Source organism: Melanostigma gelatinosum, assembly GCF_949748355.1.
Source record: "Melanostigma gelatinosum genome assembly, chromosome: 14".
Classification (NCBI taxonomy): Eukaryota; Metazoa; Chordata; class Actinopteri; order Perciformes; family Zoarcidae; genus Melanostigma; species Melanostigma gelatinosum.
Window position 1 is genome coordinate 22,656,354 of NC_136647.1, and position 22,611 is coordinate 22,678,964.

General features: G+C 42.2%; 1 protein-coding gene across 1 annotated transcript in view; it reads left to right on the forward strand.

The window, feature by feature from the left end:
* The window catches only part of pknox2 (pbx/knotted 1 homeobox 2), a 108,413-nt gene that overhangs the window by 68,549 nt on the left and 17,253 nt on the right, over positions 1–22,611 (forward strand). The gene's annotated exons all lie outside the window — the stretch shown is intronic.

A 22,611-nucleotide genomic window follows, 5' to 3' on the forward strand; every position in this document is an offset into this window, starting at 1 on the left:
GACCATTCAGTGCACGCTTTATATACCTCCAACATAAATAACACAGAAACATAATATAATCTGTTGAAATGAAAGCAGTAACCCTTGAACTAAAAACACGGTTTCATTACATTGCTTTGCCTGTTTGACTGAGACAGGTTTGTGCCTCACTAATGACATGGTGTTAACATTATTATCACAGGCAGATTATCACATTTAATTTAAAATTCATGAGCGACTAATGTAGCCAGGATGTCTTCGGACAAAGCATCGATGCGGCGCGACACAGTGTTGTTGGACACCGGGATCATGTCCAACTTTTTTGCTTCTTTCTCCCCAATCATACATTCCACCATCTCTCTGGCAGCTGGCAAGCACACGTCTTCAGTGATTGTGTGCGGTAGCCCCTTTCTCGCTATTCTGTAACCAGATATGAAGCCCGTAGTGCGTCATTTATAGACCCAACACATGAATGAGACTCCAGTTGTTTTTGGCTGTTTTGTAACTCCTCCAATTTCGATATAAACAATGTAAGAGGCTTTTGACTTGCACTGGCATGCTTGGTGTTCAGGTGGCGACGTAAATAAGAGCTTCAGACTGTTAGCCAGAACCTCACTGCACACCACGCACTGTGGCTTTGGGGAATCTGCGTTGCCAATACAAGTGAAGCCCAGACACAGATACTTTTCATCATATTTCTTCTTTTTTTTCCCAGTCTGATGCTCACTCTCGTTTCCTCTTTTTTCACCTTGACTCCGCGATGGGCCGATGTGCTCCCGATTTGTCTGTGCTATCCCTTCCTCCTTTTCGGTCTCCTCCGTCTCATCTTCCTCTGACTCTGGCTCGATTTCTTCTCCCGGTCTCTCCCCAACGCACCTCTCCGTTCCCCTCGCCTCCGATCCTCTCTCTCTCTCTCTCTCTCTCTCTCTCTCCCTCTCCTCTTTTACGACTGATAGCTTCAGATGTCCCACCTGACAGTTTCCCCGATTTCAGCCAGTTTAGCATATTTGCATGAATGTTGCTGAATGAATGAAGTTCGCTGTTAGCTGACGTTAGCTGCACAAGCTAGGCTGGCTAGTGTGTACGACTGGCGGCAAGTCTGCCGGAAGGAGCTCAAGTGCATTTATTAAATTGTACGTTTTTAATTTTAAATCTTACAAAGGGGATTTTTATAATTCATGTTTTTATTTTGTGAAAAATCCCACTTTTTAAATTACATTTTTTTTTATATTTAATATTATTACACCATCAGACCGCCATTACACTTTTCCTCTCGCGCACCCCCTAGAGGCAGCACACTTTGGGAATCCCTGCCCTAGAACGTTGATTTTAAAGTTTCCATCAGTAAAAGTTGTGGATAGTAACTGGTATTTTGTTTTGGTACCATCTCAGTCCAGGTTCCGAGCGAGCTGAGCAGTTAGAGGGTGGAGTTAAAACACTGCAGAAAACTGATTGAGAGAGAATCATCACTAGTGCTGCACATGACGTCCTGCACCAACCCTGCCGGCTTTTATAGCCAAACTACCGACAATAGCGACCACACGTTAAATATGATGTCACTGCAGTTTCACACAACGTCGCTATGCTGATCAGTTGAGAATCACGCCTCAGCTAAAGGGCACTGTCTGCAGACAAATCAACATTCATTTATTTTAACTTCTGTCACGTAACATATGCACTTAACTAACGTCACCTTCGTGAGTTGCGTAACAAACGCACCTCATTCCAACATTAGCCCCATCTCGTCCTATAACCAAGTAGACGTGTTGCCTGGACTGAACCGAGCACAGGCGCTCTGATCGCTCGTGTTGCTGAACCGTCGTAGCACAGATAGCAGGCGAACCGTTGTATGAGGATAAGTTGATCAGTTAGTTAGATGATTCATTATCTTACTACACCAGCAATTAAGTATTTGCACTTTCACAACACCCTTTGAAGACTATCAGGGTCCATATTTTGTCCTTTTACAGGCAAACACAGTATAGCTGTTTAGTATCAGTGTATTTATGCGACACAGTAGGATGAGAATAAAATAAGTTTCCTGCCGGTTAAATGGCGTTATGCAGAATGAGGAGCCTGCTGAGTCTGTAAATGTGTAGGATGGCCAATTAAAATGTTGTGATCAGCACTGAGGATTCACCAGCATGTACTGTTAAAATATGATTATTTGAAGCTCTTAAGTGAAAACCCTTGCTGTTCTGTATCCAGAGGAGGCAGAGCACGTTAGAACTTCTGGAATTATTTTTTTGTCCATGCGATGAGCTAATGACTAAACGCACCTTGTTACCTTGTTATAATCGCAATTAAATTTGACTTCACAAGTCACCGTCTTCCACAGTGAGTCAAATTATGCAAAAAAGACACAAAAAAACACAAAAAGCACTGGTTTTTTTAATAGAAGTCTGATCCGCCAGTGTTCCTGCCTCACACACTGCTCATATGGGGGCTGTAGACTTTGAAAAGAGAAAAGCAGGGAGAATCAGCTCCTCTGCCAATTTTCTTTAATTATTTTGCTCAGGAAGTCTGTGTGGGCTTTAATGTTTCTCTCCACTAATTGCTAGAATGCCAACTTTATGAGGAGATGTGTGGTTTCCTCTCTCTCCCTCTCTCTGCCTCTCTGCCTACTTCATTATTAGCAGCGGAGTAAATGTGTGATAGGGTAATTAGCCTAATGAGTTGTGGCATTTACAATAAAGATCCTTCTGGATTCTGTGCATCTTATTAAAAAGCCAGTGAGGCTTTTGTTTTTGTAGGTTGCGAATGTAGCGTTTTCAGCTGATGGAAGCTGATTCGCCGCAGAGATGGAAACGTGCACTTAATTAATAAGAGACATCATAATAGTCCTTTTTTTCAACCAGAAAAGTCCTTGTGATGCTTGGAAACAACTCTGGCTGAAGAGCTGTGTTTACCAGAATGAGCTGTTTTAAGGTCACGCTTTGACAGTTTGTGTAGAGTTAACTGCTCGCTTGCTTGACATGGAGAGAACTTAGGGTATCAGTGATAACCAGTAAGACGAGTGTGTTTGTCATAAGTCCTCACAGGCAGTATTAAGGCCTTTACACACCGTGGGGCATGACGAAGAAATAACACTAAAATGCAAAGTACTCACCTGTGAAAATGATATATCACAGATGAGTACTCCTCCTCACATATCATGGAGGAGGAGGAGGAGGTTGTTTGACACACACACAGGGATTTGAGGCAACATACGTTTAAAACAGGATTGTTTTTATGTATTGATGGCGGACATATTCATTCACTATCATTTAAAAAGATATCGCGAATCGCGATACTAAGCTATATCAATATTTTTGCACAGCCCGACTACACACTATTCCGGACAGAGAGCTATTACCTGAATTATCTAGAATAAATCTTTTCTTTGGGTATATTATTTACAGGAACCTGTTTATTAAACATATTGAACTGCAGTTGTCGATGATATGCAACACACCGTATGAGCAAGTGAAGGAAAACAGGACGCAGATTTATTCTGATTTGACAGTGGTGGGATCCTGTTTCAAAGCTGCCCCATGATGCAGTGCGGAGCCCTGTATGGTGCATATTATCATTCACTCCCCTCCATAGTGGGTCTTTGCTGAAAGCCTCTCTCATGCTGGTCAGCCATGGTGTTTTGCATTGCGACTGGATTTAAGGGTTTGTGTGTGTATTGAAGGAAGGTTAACATGCCGTCACGCTGACAGCCGCAGAACTCCAAGACGTACAGGAATGTATCCAGCCTTGGGTGTGTTTATGCTTGTATGTGCGCTCGTCGTTAATGGCATGAACATTTGGAGACCTCTCATGTCGTACACGACAGGAGGGAGTGCATTTAATTTGCCACGTCCAAGGATGCCGTTGGCCACATTTGTGCTCGCCTGTGTGTTTGTCTGCCTCTGTAATGCACCATAAAGTCTGTTTATCCTCGCCTCCACGATGCATCAATGCACCCTTGACCGCCGCGCTGTTTTTCTTTTCCAGCAGCGCAAAGACTCACCGTCTGATGGGCTTAAAACAGGCTGTGCCGCCTCCATTTAGCAGGTCAGCGTGTGCTGGTGAACACAGGAAACTGTGTCAGAGCTCAAGTGGTTTTATTGGCTGTTTCTGTCAGATACCCGTTTTTACGAGTTTCCTCACCGCTTGAGTTTGGGTGAGAAAGGAAGTCCACAATTTTTTCTTTTCTTTTTTACTTGGGCAAATTTAGTAATCTGTGTTATTTTTCCCTGGAAGAAGAGTGGCCCACAGCAAACACAGAGGAGAATAAAACTGTATTTGGACTTCACAGCCTTCAAGTAATACCCTCTAGAAACAGTTTTATCTTCATTTCTTTGTTTCTTTGAACTTTGGCTAGATGCTAAATCATTATAACTGTGTTATAACTGCTACTGTGTAAAGGGAATACTGCTGTTAAAAATAACCTGTTTTGTTTAAAGTGTTTGCAAACCAAATGTTGTTGCACTTTTATTCATACAGCAGTACTTTAAAAATAAAAGTGCGCAATACACTACTTTTCAATTCATTATTGAACTTTGCCATAAACAATGCGATTAATCGCGAAACAATTATGCGATTAATCGCGATTAAAAATTGTAATTGTTGCCCAGCACTAATATATATATATATAGGCCTACTGATGGGCGTATATATATATATATATATATAGGCCTACTGATGGGCGTATATATATATATATATATATATATATATATATATTAGTGCTGGGCAAGTTAACGCGTTAATTTCACGTTAACGCATTAATTAATTAACGCCGACAATTATTTTATTGCGCGTTAACGCATTTTTTTAACTGAAAGACAAGAGACAATACATAACAACAAGAGGATGACAAGAACAGTGGGATAAAAGCCAGCATACATCCTATAGTCAGACTGTCTCATGTTTATCGTTTTGTATTCGAGATATGATGTCCCTTCAGAGTTGCCGTAGAGAAAAGGCGACTTACGCTGCTCTCCCTGGAGACTACTGGACATCGCTGCGGTAATGTCAGCAGACAGTCCAATCGCCGTGGTCAACTCAGCAGACACTTAACATGTAAGTGTCTGACTATAGGATGTATGCTGGCTTTTATCCCACTGTTCTTGTCATCCTCTTGTTATGTCTATGTATTTATCTCTTGTCTTTCAATTAAAAAAATAAAATAAACAAATAATGCTGATAAATTTAAAAAATGCGTTAATGCGCGATAAAATAATTGTTGCCATTAATTAATTAATGTGTTAACGCGAAATTAACACGTTAATATATATATATATATATATATATATATATATATATATATATATATATATATTACAGTAGGCCTAATTCTGCCCTTGGGTTTATGTATTAGACCAGGGATTCCCAAAGTGGGGTGCGCGCACCCCTGGGGGTGCGCGAGCTGCCTCTAGGGGGTGCGCGAGAGAAAAAATGTAATGGCGGTGCAGTCCTGGCTCCTAAAAATTACGTTCCCCCAAAACTAAAATGCATTCTCAATTACGTTTGACCACAAACGTATTTTCTCCCTGATTACGTTTGTGTTTGACGCATTACAAATACGTTTCTCATCAACATATCTTTGCTGTACTCTAGTCTTTATGATGTTTCTGTGATCTGCCTCGCCTCTGCCCCGCCACCCACGAGTTATTGACCCGCGGCCTGTTCCGAGGGCTGACAGACCTGACGATCGGGTGCCTCGCGGCGGGGGCGGCTGGAGACCTCGCATCCCGGCGCCAACGGGTGAGCGCCGGCCACTCGGAACCGTAAAACCAAGTCCCGGATTTCACCCGGGGACATTCTGGAGGTATTGTGACCGGGTGATGTGCCTCGTTGCTGGGGAGGTGCGTGTGTGTATGAGCGCATTTCTGCCGGAGACAGGCGGCGTGTTGTGGTAGTATTCTGACTGCGTAATAGGGAGAAGGAGAGGCGGTGGTGGAGAGGGAAAAAAATGTTAAAGAGATGGTGGAATGTATGATTGGAGAGAGAGAAGCGAACAAGTTGGACGTGAGCCCGCGTCCAACAACACTGTGTCGCGCGCATCGATGCTTTGTCCGAAGACATCCTGGCTACATTAGTCGGTCGCGTGAAGAAGAGTGAGTTTTACTCTCTGCAAGTAGACGAGCCTACAGATGTGGCCAATCTGGCCAATCGTCTGGTGTACGTCCGTTACCTTTTCGAAGGCACGGTGCAGGAAGAGTTTTTGGTGTTTTTTATCTTGTAAACAAACGCCACGCGCGAGCAAACTGTTCTCTCATTAATCCGATTTTTATGCGGCTCTGTTGCTTCTTTTTTTTTAAAGGTGTGTGTGTGGGGGGGGGGGGGGGGAATGGGGGTGCGTGAACCCGGTCTGGACGTAGAAGGGGTGCGTGGCCTAAAAAGTTTGGGAACCGCTGTATTAGACCAATGTAAGAAAAAGGTAAAGTTGATCAAAGAAAATATACAGACAATACCACAAAACAGTACGACACAGCAATGCATACAAACTAATATTTGAATTTGTTACAGATTTTTTTCTTTGTGTTTTAAAGTGGGAGAACTAAGTATACATATTTCGTATGCTCCAGAGGTGTGTGTGAGGAGGAGGAAGAGGAGGCCGGAAAATATATATAAATAAATGATAATAAATGAAAAAAGTGTGTGAAAAAATGTAAGCGAAGAAGAAATCTACACTGAAAAAAAAAGTAACATTTACTTGAAAAAAGCTAGGTAACAATTTGCACTCAGGAATTCTCAGGAATTGTCAAGTTAAGTTTACTTGCCAGTAAGAATTGGTTTTTATCCAAAATATGCAAGCAACTTTTACTTGCACATTTCTCCCTTAGACATAAAATGTACTGAGCCTTTTATAGTAATCTTTACTCAGGCTACCTTTGGATCGAATTACAAACCCCAGTAGAAATCAATTAGGTGTTTCATGTATATTTAACAAGCTTTTCTTTACTTTTTCTGTTGAGAAATATTCAGTAATATTTTCACAATATATCTTTTATCTACTACTTCTCTACACAACTATTCAAATATGACTGTTGCATTTTCTAAACTGGGCTACTGTTATTTAATAAAATTGTCTTAACATAAGGCTTCTAGATAGATAGATAGATAGATAGATAGATAGATAGATAGATAGATAGATAGATAGATAGATAGATAGATAGATGGATAGATGTAAACTTTATTTATCCCCAGGGGGAAATTCGTTTGTAGCAGCAGCAATTTACAGAGTAAAATATAACATATGGAATGCACAATATCTACAGTACAATAAAATACCAGAGCAGATATTGAATTGAAGGAATATATTAATAAAAAATAAGCTAGAATAGAATAGAAATAGAAATGCACAGTATATACCATGAATATAGTGGTATTAATTAAATAAAATTAGCAACTAGTAAACTAAACTAAACAACCTGGACAGTAGAGCCAGGATCACCAACAACAAGCAACAGCCGTGTAGCATTGTAGTCATGTGAGTCGATGGAGACACCCAGGTACTTGTACTCCTCCACCATGTCCACATCCTCTCCCAGAACTCTGAGCGGTTGTGGAGCCGTCGTCTTCCTCCTGAAGTTGACCACCATCTCTCTGGTCTTGGCCACGTTCAGACGCAGGTGATTTCTACCGGCCCACTCCACAAAGTCATCCACTACTGCCCTGTACTCCTCCTCCCGTCCGTCCCTTATACACCCGACCACTGCAGAGTCATCAGAGAACGTCTGCAGATGGCATGACCCCGAGTTGTACTGGAAGTCAGTGGTGTACAAGGTGAACAGGAAGGGAGACAGAACAGTTCCCTGTGGGGCTCCAATATCACTGACCACCGTATCAGACAGCACACGGCCCAGTCGGACAAACTGTGGTCTGCCCGTGAGGTAGTCAGTGATCCAGGAGACGGTGGACGCGTTCACCCCCACCTCCCACAGCTTCTCACTCAGCAGCACCGGTTGGATGGTGTTGAATGCACTGGAGAAATCAAAGAAAGTGATTCTCACAGAGCCACCGGATCCATCCAGGTGCGATTGAGCTCGTTGCAGCAGGTAGATGATGGCGTCGTCCACCCCCACATGAGGCTGGTATGCAAATTGCAGAGGGTCCAGTGAGGATTTCACCTGCGGCCGGAGGCGGGCCAAGACCAGCCTCTCCAGCACCTTCATCACATGAGATGTGAGGGCAACTGGTCGATAGTCATTGAGGCCAGATGGTGTTGTCTTCTTCGGTACAGGAACCAGGCACGACGTCTTCCACAGCACCGGGACTTCCTCCTGCTTCAGGCTCAGGTTGAAGAGGTGTTGAAGGACATTAGACAGCTGGATGGCGCAGGTCTTCAGGACCCTGGGGCTGATGCCATCAGGTCCCGCAGCCTTGCCTTGGTGGAGTCTCTCCAGCTGTCTTCTCACCTGGTCAGTCGTCACAGAGAGGGGGGGGAGGGGGGTCATTATGTCCGTGGTGGCATATCCCTTTGAAGTGGAGGGCTCTGAGTCCATGCAGCTCACCAGGGGGGACAGAGGGGGAGGTGTTTGGGAGGTGTGGTGTGTGGAGGAGACAGATGAGGGCTCAGAGCTAAACCTATTGAAGTGACAGTTTAGCTCGTTGGCCCTCTCCAGGGAGCCCCCTGGTTGTCTGCCTCCCACCTTGAAGCCGGTTATCTGCTTCATCCCTGACCACACCTCCTTCACGTTGTTCTGCTGGAGTTTGGCCTCCAGCTTTCTCCTGTAGGTGTCCTTGCACTCCCTGAGCTTCACCCTCAGGTCACGCTGGACTGTCCTGAGCTCGTCCCTGTCCCCAGACCTGAAAGCTGCCTTCTTCTTGTTAAGAAGAACTTTCAGGTCACTGGTAATCCAAGGTTTATTGTTGGGAAAGCAGCGTACAGTCCGGGATGGTATGGCGGTCTGTTCGCAGAATTTAATGTATTCAGTGATACAGTCCGTCATGCTGTTGAGGTCCTCCCCGTGTGGTCCACAAAGCACATCCCACTCCGTAGACTCAAAGCAGTCCTGCAGGGCGTCGATAGCCTCCTGAGACCACCTCCTCACAGCCCTGGTGGTCACAGGCAGCCTCTGCACCAGAGGAACATACCTGGGTGTCAACAGGATCAGGTTGCGATCGGACCTGCCAAGGGGGGGAAGGGCAGTGGCACTGTATGCATCCTTAGCATTAGCATACAGAAGGTCCAGAGTTTTATTGTTCCGAGTGGGGCAGTCAACATACTGGTGGAATGTTGGCAGGGCTTTATCCAGATTGGTGTGATTAAAGTCTCCCATAATAGTCAAAAACGCACCTGGATGTTGAATCTGCAATCCAGACAGTGGAGTGGATGGTGTCCACTTCTGCCTCAGCATCAGCTGATGGGGGGGACGTACACAGCCACAACAATGGCGGACGTGAACTCCCTCGGCAAATAATATGGACGCATCCCCACAGCCAACAGTTCAATGTCCGGGCTACAGAAGCGTTCCTTCACACACACATGGTCGGGATTGCACCACCTCTCGTTCACATACACTGCAATCCCGCCACCTCTCTTCTTGCCGCTCTGTACAGCGTCTCTGTCCGCCCGAACAGTCCTGAAGCCGGGAAGCGACGCACTGTGATCCGGAAAATCCGCGCGCAGCCATGTCTCCGTGAAACACATGACGCTGCACTCACGGAAGTCCCTCTCAGTCTTTACCAGCGCGCCGAGTTTGTCCGTCTTATTCGCCAAAGACCTCACGTCTTAGCCCCAAGCCCTCCTCCGTAGCTCCGCCGGGATCTCATGCCTGACGCCGGGCAGCGGCCGCGGTTTCCTCAGCGCAAACAGCTGATCGTGGGAGTAAACAATGGAAACATCTTCTTTTAAACTGCAGCAGCTTTACTTGTGAACTGTGAAAGAGGTCACTGCTGACCGACACACACCAACACCAACATATATAATCTGGTTGGCATTGCCAGACAAAACATTTCTAAATCAGTGCTGCCAATAACAAATTAAAGGACACAAACGCTTAGTCATTTAACACTTTCAATTAGAAACGATGAGTATTGCTTGACAACACTTAGATACGCATAAATGAAGTCCATGAGCAGAAGGCAAGCCTTTGCCACACTTTGACAGTCATCAAGAACCTCTTCTCCCTTGATGACGACGAACACATTGTCAGGAGTGAAGCCTTTCTGTGTTGCATTTCCATGGATGACAAGGATCTTCATGACATGTTGAGCATAGTCCTCTTCAATGACATCTTTGAAATTCAAATTTACTAATGTTCATTTTTATGTCTTCGAGTCTGATGCGTTCTCAAAAAAGGACAATAGTGGGGGAAACTAACAAAAATATTGAATGTGTTCAAATGCGTCATTATGTATCTATTCTCAGTGTATATGAGCCCAACATAATTTTATATAATATTAATATATGATATCTAAACTTTACCAGGCTGGGTGAATCCAGCATGGGTCTTGGTTCCTGCAACTCCGCCCTTTGTCCCAAGTATCTCCAGAAAGTTGGTGGTGCAATTGTCCAATTTCGACAAAAAGGTTTGCTCCAGATGAACTGTGGTTATTCTTCTGAACTCCTCATTGATCTGAAACAAAAGACAATAAAAAACATGATCAAGATGAGGTACCTTGCTAAAACAATTAATGCAGTAGTCCTGCCAGTATAATGTACTATTGAGCAGCAACACAAACTACGACTTCAAATGTATATGTCAAGTTAAACTATAACAGTACTAACTTAGTTGATTTTACCTTGCGTCAACTGTTGATGTCAACTTGCTGAGAGTGAACGTCCTTTAATATTCTGTGAAATATATAGAGAAATTATGTTAAAACATGAACACACAACATTAAATCTGAATTTGGCTTAAATCTTCATATCGATAGCATGTTTTATCCCCACATAAACAAGTCCCCATGACGTTAATACTGAGATACACAGCAGGCCTGGTCATGTTGATATGTGGCACTAACTCAACACAGTACTGGAACCTTGTTTCATGCCCACAGCCTTCATCATCAAGGACACCGCATTGTATAGAGACATAAGAGACAAGTTTAAAACTGATGACAGAAATATAAATTCCTGTAAAAATATGTCAGAATATGATAGTGACAAAATAATGTTAAGTGTATTAGACTCGCTCTAAAGTCACTAATTCCACCACGTATGGGATATATTTTAGCACATGACCAGAGTGTGCTTGTTACTGCTCAGCTATGACTCCCTGTCTTGTCACATTTCCCTCATTCGACCTCGGCTGGACTTGAGGATGTCCGAGAGACAGCGCGCTGTGTGCGTGACTCAGCACAGCAAAGCACCTGTGTGGCAGAAGTGGGCTTCACAAAACCGAAGTAATTCCCCCTCCCCCTCGTCGACGGACCGCAGCTGGTCGAGCACCGTGTCCCCAGGCCAACAACTTTTCAAGGGAGAACCCTGTAAAGTCGCGACCAAAACCACCAAAAACATGTCCACAAAATGTAGCGCCGTGAGCCATGTCTGTAATGCTGTCCCACGTTAGCTAGCATGATAGCCTAACTAGCTAGCACGCTAAACTGACCAGTTCGCTAGTCTTCAGTGTTCACAACTCAAACACAGACTTGACCGAAGGCTCAACAGCAACGTAGAGTATTAATTAAACATATAACCTACCCCAATGGCTCCCGTCCATGAAGTTCCTCTCCTCAGGTGAAACGCTGCCGTCCTTGTTTCTGCTGTTCCGTTGTTTTGCTGAAGAAAAAAGCGCTAAATCTCCTCTGACGTCACTCCCTGAGTACGCGCTATATGTTGCCAGGTTTCACTTGTATTACCCAAAGTACAATTTACTTTGTTGTGTCAGGTAGTGCATTCAATACAGTAGTTTAGTAGATATTACTTGTAAAAATGAGGATACACAATTACAAACAAACACCAAGTAACACATTAAATAAAAGGTGATATTTTAAAGTAACAGCACTGGAATGATAATTTCTTGTAAAATTTACAAAAATAATCAAGGTAATAATTACAGGGCCAAAAATGTTTTTTTTCTCAGTGTAGTCTCCTCCAAAAATGTAACAACAATGGCAACATGGGTTTTGCAGAGGTGCAGTGCAGCCCCATGGAGGAGGCAGTCAGGGAGGGTGAGTGGGGGCCGGCACTTTTAATGTGCTATGGATTTAGTTATCATGCCATGGGCAGCCCCAAGATCTATAGGAGGGTTCTGGTCCATTGGACATTTTATTTTTTTATTTTTTTATTGATTTAAAGGATTGTAATGAATAGAAGGACAAGAGAAGGGGAAAGTTGTAGCAATGACAACATTGTGTTGTATAATGAATGCAAGTGATGTTGGTGACAACAAAAGAAAGGTTCTGTGACGGGTGTGTGTGCACTACACTTCTTCCTCATGTCCTGGTGTTGGGACTATGTTGTACAAACCACACACTAGAATGAAGCCTCAGAGAAACTGAACCTCGAGTGAAGTTCAGGAACAAACATGAGAATGAAAAGAGGAGTTTGAAAAGTAAAAAAAAGGAGAAAGGATTTTTTCAGATAATGCCGGGGGTTCTTTGTGTGTGTGGTTGTGTGTGTGTGCACATGTGTACAGTATATGTGTGTGTGTGTGTGTGTGTGTGTGTGTGTGTGTGTGTGTGTGTGTGTGTGTGTGTGTGTGTGTGTGTGTGTGTAAAACATGTAGCCTGGGGAAGCGGGGGCCTTGTAGGGCACAAACGCAGCAGGACTCTCACAAACTGCCTTCTAATATACATAGCTACAGCAGGCCTGGTTAGGCTGGCAAACAGTGGGGAGCCGAGAGTGTGAGGGACCTCCATCTCTCTCTCGCTCTCTCTAACACACACACACACGCACAAACACACCTTCAAACCCCACCCCCACCTCTGTCTGTTCCCCCTTGGTGGCCTGCTAGATTATTACTAAAGCAGGAAAACATGACTCATTCCGCAGACGTCTGCGCTGCTTTGATTGAGCTGGTTTTCATGTACAGCTCTGCATCTGCAGGTTTAACATGTTGTACTGCAGGAGAAAACCAGATACCACCTTCAGATGATTCCTGCTGACATTGGAAGTTCATTGACTGTGTAAACAGTAGTGGGCCATTCGGGAGCTGTTGTGGAGCTTTTGATTGTAGAACACATTGAAGTTGCACATGTGATGGAATTGTACAATAGATTTTTAAATGTTTATTTTGTCCTAGCTCTCTATTCTGAGTAATGTGTTGTCCTGCTTCCATTCATCAGCCTCTGAAAGTCTCTTATTGAGCTTCTAGTATGGATGTATTCTTTTCCAGTATAACTAAGACTATTAGACAATGAGGTATAAGAGTCATGATGGATATACATACTGTATATATATATACATACTGTGTGTATATATATATATATATATATATACACATTCAGAAAGAACAAGTTTATTTCACTTGCCATTTTACATTAGAATAACCTCACAAAATTAAGTAAATACAATTTAATGTAAGTCAATTTGACAAATGGATATGAAGTAAACATAAATGAATAGTTCAAGTTATATTGACAGATGTGAAACAACAAGAAACTCTTGAAATATGAGCTAACAGATACCTAGCACAACAAACATAAGAAAGAGTGTGTAGCATTTAGGGGATGTATTGGCAGAAATTGAATATCATATTAATACGTATGTTTTCTTTCGTGTATAATCACCTGAAAATAAGAATCCTTGTGTTTCCGTTAGCTTAAAATGAGACGTTAATATCTCCATACAGAGCAGGTCCTCTTCACAGAGCCATGCTTCAGTCGCCCAGAGCGGACAAACCAGACACTGGCTCTACATCGGGACATTTGCGCTTTTGCACCAGCCACCATAGTTCTGCTCCATGCATGGCACAAAGGAGAAGTTTCAGTTGGTGCAATCTACAAACTCACCGCTAGATGTCGCCAAATACTACACACTGGCCTGCGTACGCATACAAGGAATTTGACTCTAGTTTCCATAGAATATACAAATAAACAAGAAGATTAAAAAAATAAAAACAAGGATAACAAAGTAGAACAGAGGTAAGCATAAATATTTAACTACTATGTCAAATATAAATTTAAATATATATTCAAAAGTTAATAAATGAACATAAAGAACAATGACAATGGATTTGAGGTATTAGTGCAGCATGGTGGTAATAGTGCAAACAGAGGTAATGGTGCAAGATGAATAGGTGTTCCTCAGAGTGACGGCCAGCGGAGAGAAGCTGTTCTGGTGTCTGCTGTTTTCTGATTCTTTTCCATGAATAGAAATGGAAAAAACAACTGCTGCGATTGATTCTTGGCCTTGTATTAGATAAAATAATCTCACCAAAAGGTTTATTCACCTCCAGAAAAGTTCTTGCATTTGGTCAGCTTTCACTAATAACAATATGTCTTTAAATATTTCGATACCTTTCCACCTATAAGACATGCTTTTAAAAGTGTGCTGCCATCTAATCAAACTTCCAGTGGTGCCTTATTTCCTCCTTCAGCCTCTGACTTACCGCCCATAAAGCAGATGCCACTAGAGCCGCCACGTCCCTCACCTTCATGTTTATGTCATCACATTCCCCCGCTGGCCTCTGATTCTCCATTTTGGGCTTTTTCGTTGGTGACCCAGCACGGTGCAGCGCTGGAGGGTGGGGACCGTGCTGACTCCACTCACTGGCCGTCCTGTAAATCGCTCTTTTATGGCCCTCATAATGATCCCTCAGCCGGCAATCTCCACTCCGTCGCACTGCAGATAGAACCTGCCGCTTCTGGCAGCCGACACGGGGGGGCTCAGGATGGTTGCAGGAGGTAGTGGGAGACTGGGAAGCACACATAATGTGACCATGCACTCACCCCCACACACACGTGGGCAGACACATGCGGCTACATTCCCGTTCAGAAAAGTGCATGCCTTTTCACGCCCCATCTACCTTAATCCCAACTTCCTGTGTAAAGGTCATAGAAAGTGCCGAAAGGTAGTGTTTTTACCTCAGTCCGAGATGTGCACAGTGGTACGTCTTCATGGATAGACGTCGCCTCACGCAAGCCCTGATTGCTTTGCTAGCTTTAGCCGGTAGCCGCAGAGCACCAATGACAAGCTAGAGCTCATACAGTAATTCCCACAGAGCACAGACACTAAAGTATGCCGCTAATATTAAAAGCCCCATAATGATCTTAAACATATGTCACATTTCCTCAAGAAAGGAGGGAACAGCATTCAAGTCAAGATGTTCTTCCTTACTTTATTGGTGTAAGTATCTCAATATCTAAATTCAAATTATTTTTTTAAAGAAATAAACCTTTCTTATAACATCTTGCACTTTTGCTTCAATGGCTCCACATACACCATGCATGTTAAGTAATGTGTGTTGCCACATCTATAAGTGAGTAGCAGCAGCAAGCAAAACTAAATAAAGCAAAAATAAAATATTCAATGCAAATGAGTCCACATCAAGCCTTTACAAAGCTGCTGTTGTCAAGATAAAATCCTCAGCATGTATGTCAACACGTTGTTTACAGATTTCAAGAGCATTTCAGCTCAACAAAGTCTGCTGAACAAATGCACTCTGGCTTTAATGTCCTCTACTGACTCTGAATGCTAATCAGACTCAGTGCCATTAAACAAGACATGCTTTATTTGTCAAACAACAGATTCAACAGTTTGGGTTTAGTGGAGAGGTTTGTTAACATACCAATCTGCAATTAGGATACAATACAGATTCAAGTATCACTTGGTTCACTCTAAGATTTCACATCATGGAAATGTCACATTAAATTACAATAGAAAACAATAAATAACATAGTACAGTATAATAAAGCTTTACTCATACTGGACAGCTTTAAACATTTTCAGATTGATATTATATTATCATATTGGGTGCAAAAGAGAAAAGAAGGGGCACCATCATCCAACTATTGGTGTATTTTACAGAGCAGCCTATCGATATGTGCCAGCTGCCAACACAAAAAATATTAAACTATTGATTTTCACTTCATCACAAGATAAATATATTTCTTATGAATACATTATAACAACAAAATGTTCTTGTTGTAGAAACATATCAATGAATCTTGGTATAGCACAAAACTTTGTGGTAATTAAACAAAATCAGAGTATCTCGTTAAAACAAGTATAACGTGATGAGTTTACGGAAGCCCGGAGCAGAAAGTGAGAACACATTAAACTCCGGAGATCTATTTTATTTTTTTATTTAAGATTTGTCGGGGCCTTTTTGCTTTTATTTGATAGGCAGGGCTCATAGACAGGGAAGGAGAGAGAGAGGGGGGAGGGGGGGGGGGGTAATTCACATAACTCACCAAGACACATGTACCTTGTGTTCAAAGTGCAAGGAGGAATTAAAAGTCACCTGTAAGAACGCCATCATAAAACCTTTCCATTTTTTAAATAAAAGTAAAGCTCCTGGTAAAACCTTTTGTTTTGCCACCTGTTTCATGTCTGACACATGTCTGACATGAAACAGGTGGCACCCGTTCCTAAGTCATAAACACAGGAGAGAAAGCTAATTAGATCAGATCGGAAAAGAAAACACAGACATTGTTCTCATTTTCCCCTCAGGACTTCCATAAATGTTGGTATGCTGCTGCAGCAAGAAAAAAGAATGGTGCTGTCAGTTCTTCAAGAGACGTATTTCGCTCGAGCATAAAACAATGATATAAATGTGGCAGGATGGTTACTTTTATATGTTATGGCTGTTGCATTGTTTCATGAGCCGTTGCATAATTATTGTGCGTTTTGTTGAATCAGATTTGCGGTTGTCAACGTCCACTTGTCTGGGTAGAGGTCTCCTACCATCCTGCCAGTCCAGATGATATTAAAGACGCCCTGTCTCATTTTAAGCATCCAATACAACTTCAATCAAGCTGTAAAAACAGTCACATGTTGTCTCTTTAGGCATCGACTGGACTTTTTACTGATTTTAACAATAAAAGCTTTCAACAAGTTGGGATGATTAGGGAGATTTTTGTTGATTGATGAGGATGTGAACAAAGAAACGATTCTTATTAAAAAGAGAATCCTTTGGTACAAAAGTGTCAAACTCACCAGATGCAGACTGTTGGTATGAGTCTGCCATTAGCCGTGTATTCCTGCTCTCTGCGTTATCTATTCCAGAAGACATAGATCGTGCATCCTGTGCTCAACAGGCCGGAGTGCTTTTATTCCTCCACCCCAACAGCAGTAGTGGCTGGAGGATTTATGTCTCCGGGCTGTCCGTCCGTCCAGTCACTTCCCATGAACTCTCAGGAATGCCTGGAGGGAATCCCTTTAAATATGGCACAAAAGTCCACTTGAACCCAATAACTCATAAAACGAGAATTAATAATCTAGTTATGATAATTTCACACAAATACGTAATAGGATAAAATGATGAGGTGAGGACATTTTGTGTTGTGTTGTAACACGACTGGTTGTTGGAGGCATACAATGCAAGGTAGTAATTCTTCCTTTCCCAACAGCAGAATGATGACGTGTGGAGCCAGACCTTTCTTTTGTGCTCTGGACTTAGGTTTGGTAGGCACATAATAATAATAATTTAAAAAATATGTCATAATAACGCGACAAATATTTTAGTTATAACATGAAAAGGATCTTGTTGAAACAAGAAAATCTTCTCAGCAACACGGCGAATTGTTTTGTTCAGGTGCATAATACTCTCTTCTTTATTGTCTTTATATCTTTACCTGTGAACATTATTGTGTGTATTTATTTATCTGTGACGAATACTTAACATTTTCTTTGACATGTAAGATATTCTGCTATCATATGGATTGCCACCTTTAATTGCTGTAGTTGCTGTATTTGTACCTTGGCTATTGGTGTTTTTTCTCTGTCATGCACAGGCATTAAGAGAGTCTATATATTTACCAGACAATAAAGGGGTTGTGTATTCTGCAGCTCTACCCACAATGCCCCTGGGTCCTTGGGCCCTGCAGTGCCACATCTCCTTGACAGCATATATCTGTGATGCGTTCTTTCAGGCGCTTCTATGTTTCTAGAGCAATACACGACCCAAACAAAGTGTCATTTTGTTGACTCTATCTGTCTGACATGTCGTAGTCGTCCTTGTTTGTAGATATTAACGGTCACAGAAAAAAAGAGAAGGTTAAATGATCTCACCGCATCGGCAGAATGAACCACTACGTGATAACATAAAAATAACACAGAGACGGAATGTGAGAGTAAATAACTAGTCAAGACACCGTCTTCAGCGCTGAGAGTCACCCCGTTTGCTCTGTTAGTCCCCCCCCTCCCCCCTCCTCCTCCCCCACCTGGGTTCTTCTCTACCAGCAGACATTAAACAGACAAGGCAGAGGCTCTCCACTCAGCACGTGACCCTCCTGTTTAGTATTCATGCCACGTCTGGCTGAGGGAGCGGCATTAAATTGGGATCAGGCAGATTAGAGTATAATATAGACGACTATTAAAGGCTGCAAATGAGAGCCATGGGTTAGAGCCTGAGCAGGGGCCCAGTCTGCCTCCATGTCAGTGCAGCCCCTGCAACACACATAGAAATGTGAGAAAAATATGACGATGATCATTATGAAACGGCTACCAATATGTGGAAAATAGAATCTATGCATTGTGCTGTTCATTTAACCTTTATGGATTGTTGTAGATTTGTTGCTCATTCTTGCGACACCCTCCTCCACATTCACGTAAATCTTTTTTCCACCAACATTAGTACATGCAGGCTTTTAAATGATGGAAAACCTGATAAATAGATATGAAAAAGTTATGGCTGTCATTCGTTTTTTACATGTGATACTTCTCTTCTCTCTCTTAAAACTCGATGCTGTGTCTTGGATGGAGACGGACAGACTTGAGATGACAAAGAAAGTGTGGGAAAGGGGTTAAAGGGGTTAAATCGCTAACAATTAAACCTGGAGCAGAATGATATTCTGGTTTAAGCTCTTTGTGGTCCCACTCACTTACTAGAAACAAACTTAAATCCAAAATCAAATTCCTGTGACAGCCAGTCGTGCAGCACTGCCTGAGCCTTGTGTTTCTCTATCTGTTGGGATGTCACAAAGAGCTACCCAAGAAATGAGAAGCTGTAAAAATGAATAGTCAAGACATGATGTGAATGAATAGAGATACTAATTAGATCACTTCCTTGACAGTGGACGTTCTGCCGATGTAGTCACAAGGTTACAAGGTTCATTTATTTTCATTGTACAACAGGGTTGCGTACAAAATGCAGTTTACGGACCCATTTAAGAAAAACCAAACAAAGTACATTACATGGTGATTGGTGGAGAATGAGTCCTGCAGACACACAGTCCCAGCCAGAGGAAAGAAGCTGCTCTGAAGTCTCTTGGTACGGCAGCTGATATCTCTGCATCTCTTTCCAAACGGCAGCAGGGTGAAGAAGTTGTGTCCGGGTGGGTCTTGTCTTCTATCCTTTGTGCTCTTTGCAGGCTCTTCTTCTCACCAATAATCCTGATGTTCAGTGGATGGGTGATATTCTCGGGGGTTTTAATAACCCGCTGTAGAGCCCTCCTGTCCTGGGCCGTGCACATCCTGTCCCGGTTTGTAATCTTTCAGTCAGGATGCTTACTATTGCTCCTCTGTACACGGGATGTTGTTTTTGATGAGCCACACTCTGAGCACTTTATCAGAGTGGGGGTGAGTGCCACAGGCCGTTGGTCATTTAGACTGGACACTGCAGACGTTTTAGGTACAGAAGTGATGGTGGCTGTCTTGAAGAACATGAGAACACTCCTGTGACAGTGATATGTTGACAATATCAGTGATGATAGCTACATTTCGTAGTATTTAGGCGTTTAGATTTTTCATGTTCAAGTCATGCAGAGATTTGTTTTCGGCAGGTTGGTTTTGTCTGGACCAGAGTTTGATTGGCAGCTTTCCCACTGAAACAAAAAGGCCTGAGTTCATTTGAATAAACCAAAGAGGTTCGGTGTGAAAGCACTCAGATATGGATTATCACAATAGATCAGATTATTTGATACTTTAAATAATATGAAGAAACAGTCGTGGCTATGCCTTTGAGCACAGATGTGTTTGAATGACTTGTACCAAGATATGGAGTATTAGTTCTCACTGCTTATAAAAGGAGGGGAGCTCCAGGAGGACAACCCTTTGGGCCAAAACCGCAGTAGTGAAGCTGGGTGTGAGCGTGTGTTCCAGCGTGTGTTTAAGCCATATGTGCTGTTTGTACATCGTCAAGCAGTGTTGCTTTCTTTTGATAAGAAAGTAGTTCTCTTTTGCTGCCGTGTAAGCAGTTAACCTTTTTGCAATAAATACTCCTTTGTTAACCCTCATTAACATCGTTACTCCCCGCATCCCTTAGACGCCAAAAGGGGAACGTATAACAACCGCGATGAAATAGTGGTGTCTGGGGCAAACATATTCATATATTCTCACTCAGTCGCCTTTCTAAGCTTGTGTTCTGTCACCATGGCCATCAGGGCAGCAGCTTTCCTCCAAGTGGAAATGCTCAATAATTTGGCTTGTACTACATTTAGCAGCACAGTATGGACCATTGCACAGTGTATCGGGGGATCTTATGTGAGTGACATTCCCTATAAAAGGCAGATGGTAACAATGTAGGTGACACTGGGAAGCCTTGCGCTGTCACTGGACCATATCCTTCCCACTTAAAGATCTTTTTTTTATCTCTAGCTGAACCTTGTCGTATGTTCAGCATGTCCTTTAGGGAATGTCATATTAACAGTACAGCGAGGGAGGGAGAAGGGCTTTGGAGGGGAGCTCCTATGTCTTGAATTATTTTCTCTTTGATTTTTCCATGCTATCAGTCTATTGACAGTCCATGTGTCTTTGTATGGTGGAAAGACCAGACACCCAGGGCCGTGTTGTTGAGTTGGGAAGAAATGTGTCAAATAAATCTGTTTATTTGAAAGCAGGCTTAAATGTAAATACAAATGTCATCTCATCATAATACTTTGTAACATAACCAGTTCAGTAAAGTAACACTAATTCAACTCTCAAAAGAGAAAATCACATTAAAGGGAGAACTGATGGAAACACAGGATTCTTTATCACACCAAGATACAATCCAAATGTGCAGCATCCATTAAAGCACACTGTTGGAGTAGCTGTGTTGAAAATAATACAAATCTTACATAAACATTCTGCTAATTAATTATAACCTTTATCACTTTTCAAACTCAAACACTTGAACCAGAATGTATTATTTTAGGTGCATCACCATCTGAACTCACAATAGAATATACAGATATCCATACAGGATACTATGAAACATAAAACAATGGTTAAGACCGTGCACCTTTATTTAATAACTGGAAGGCATATGTAAACAGCATTCTAGAAATAGACAGAAATATACAATATAATCAGGAATCAAGAACAAGAATATATGCAACGATGGAATAATGGATTAGATAGGATCATAAATGAACAATATTGAATGATTCAGCCTCTCATTCTTTTCCTGTGGTGTGTACATGAATGTTAGAAGTGGCATTATGTACACAACAACATACTAGCCATCATACTAACTTTCATTTTATTCTGTACATTTATTTTCTTAATCTTTTCCTTTTTATTCTTATTATTTTCTATATTTATTAATTTTTTCTAATAAACTATAATTTTTACTTTCTTACGATAGAATATATGAACATTGTAGGAATATTATGTAAGTATCAACATCAAGAAGCAAATGTTAACTCCTGCACTTCTGCAATAAACTACAGAAAAAGGGGAAAATCGCGCCTGTAGTGTCTGGAAAGCGTGAAAAGAAGATGGAGATGCAGCTGCAGAGCCGAGAGAATCAGTTGTAACTGAATGAGCAGACACTGATATCCTTCTGACTTCATGTCTTTCTGATGAACTGGTCATCAGACCTGATGGACAGAGCGCCTCCAGCAGAGCTACTGAAAACATTAAATCATGCATTCTATTATATCAGGCTTTCAATATTGAGCCCTGGCTTCAAAATTGTAGTTTTTATTATTTCCCACCAGATTGAGCTATTTTCTCGTGTTTGCCAGTGCAAATTCATGCTATTCTCCTGGTTTCCTGCAGAAGCATGAAAATGCATCAAAATCAATGTTGTTGCTAATCATTGAAACATTAAAGACAATTTAGTATACAGAAAAAAAATGTAATTACTGTGTGTGGTTTTTTTCATAACAGCAGTGGCCTTGTGTGAACATAACGTCATGGGAGGTCACTGGAGCAGGCTAGGGTGGGGTGGTGCAAGGGAAACTAACAAAAACAGACAAAATCAATCAGGTGGCCTAAACACACACCTGGGTGAGTGGTGAGGCCTTCTGGGAGCTGTGGTTGTTGCCTCGGCGGCCATCTTGTAGTGTGGCTGCTGCTCCTTAAAGGGGAAGTAGCGCCCATCTAGCACCTGGCCCTGTGTGACGCCACAATACTTGCACTGAAAGGGTTAGAATTCTGAAAATTAATATTTGGTAGTTATGATCAGGACTGATGTTGGCTGAAAGATTAAACTTTGAAGTAGAAAATAATGAATTCAAAATCAGTTTTTTTAGGACGCTGACATTGTTGTCCTCTAAGGACATCAACTCATTTCGAGTGAGGACTGAGTCTGACACTCACTGTCAAGGGAAATGTTACTGTTTTCAAAAGTCAAGTATTAGAATGAAATGACACAGAGATGCATCAACATGCCATCTCTC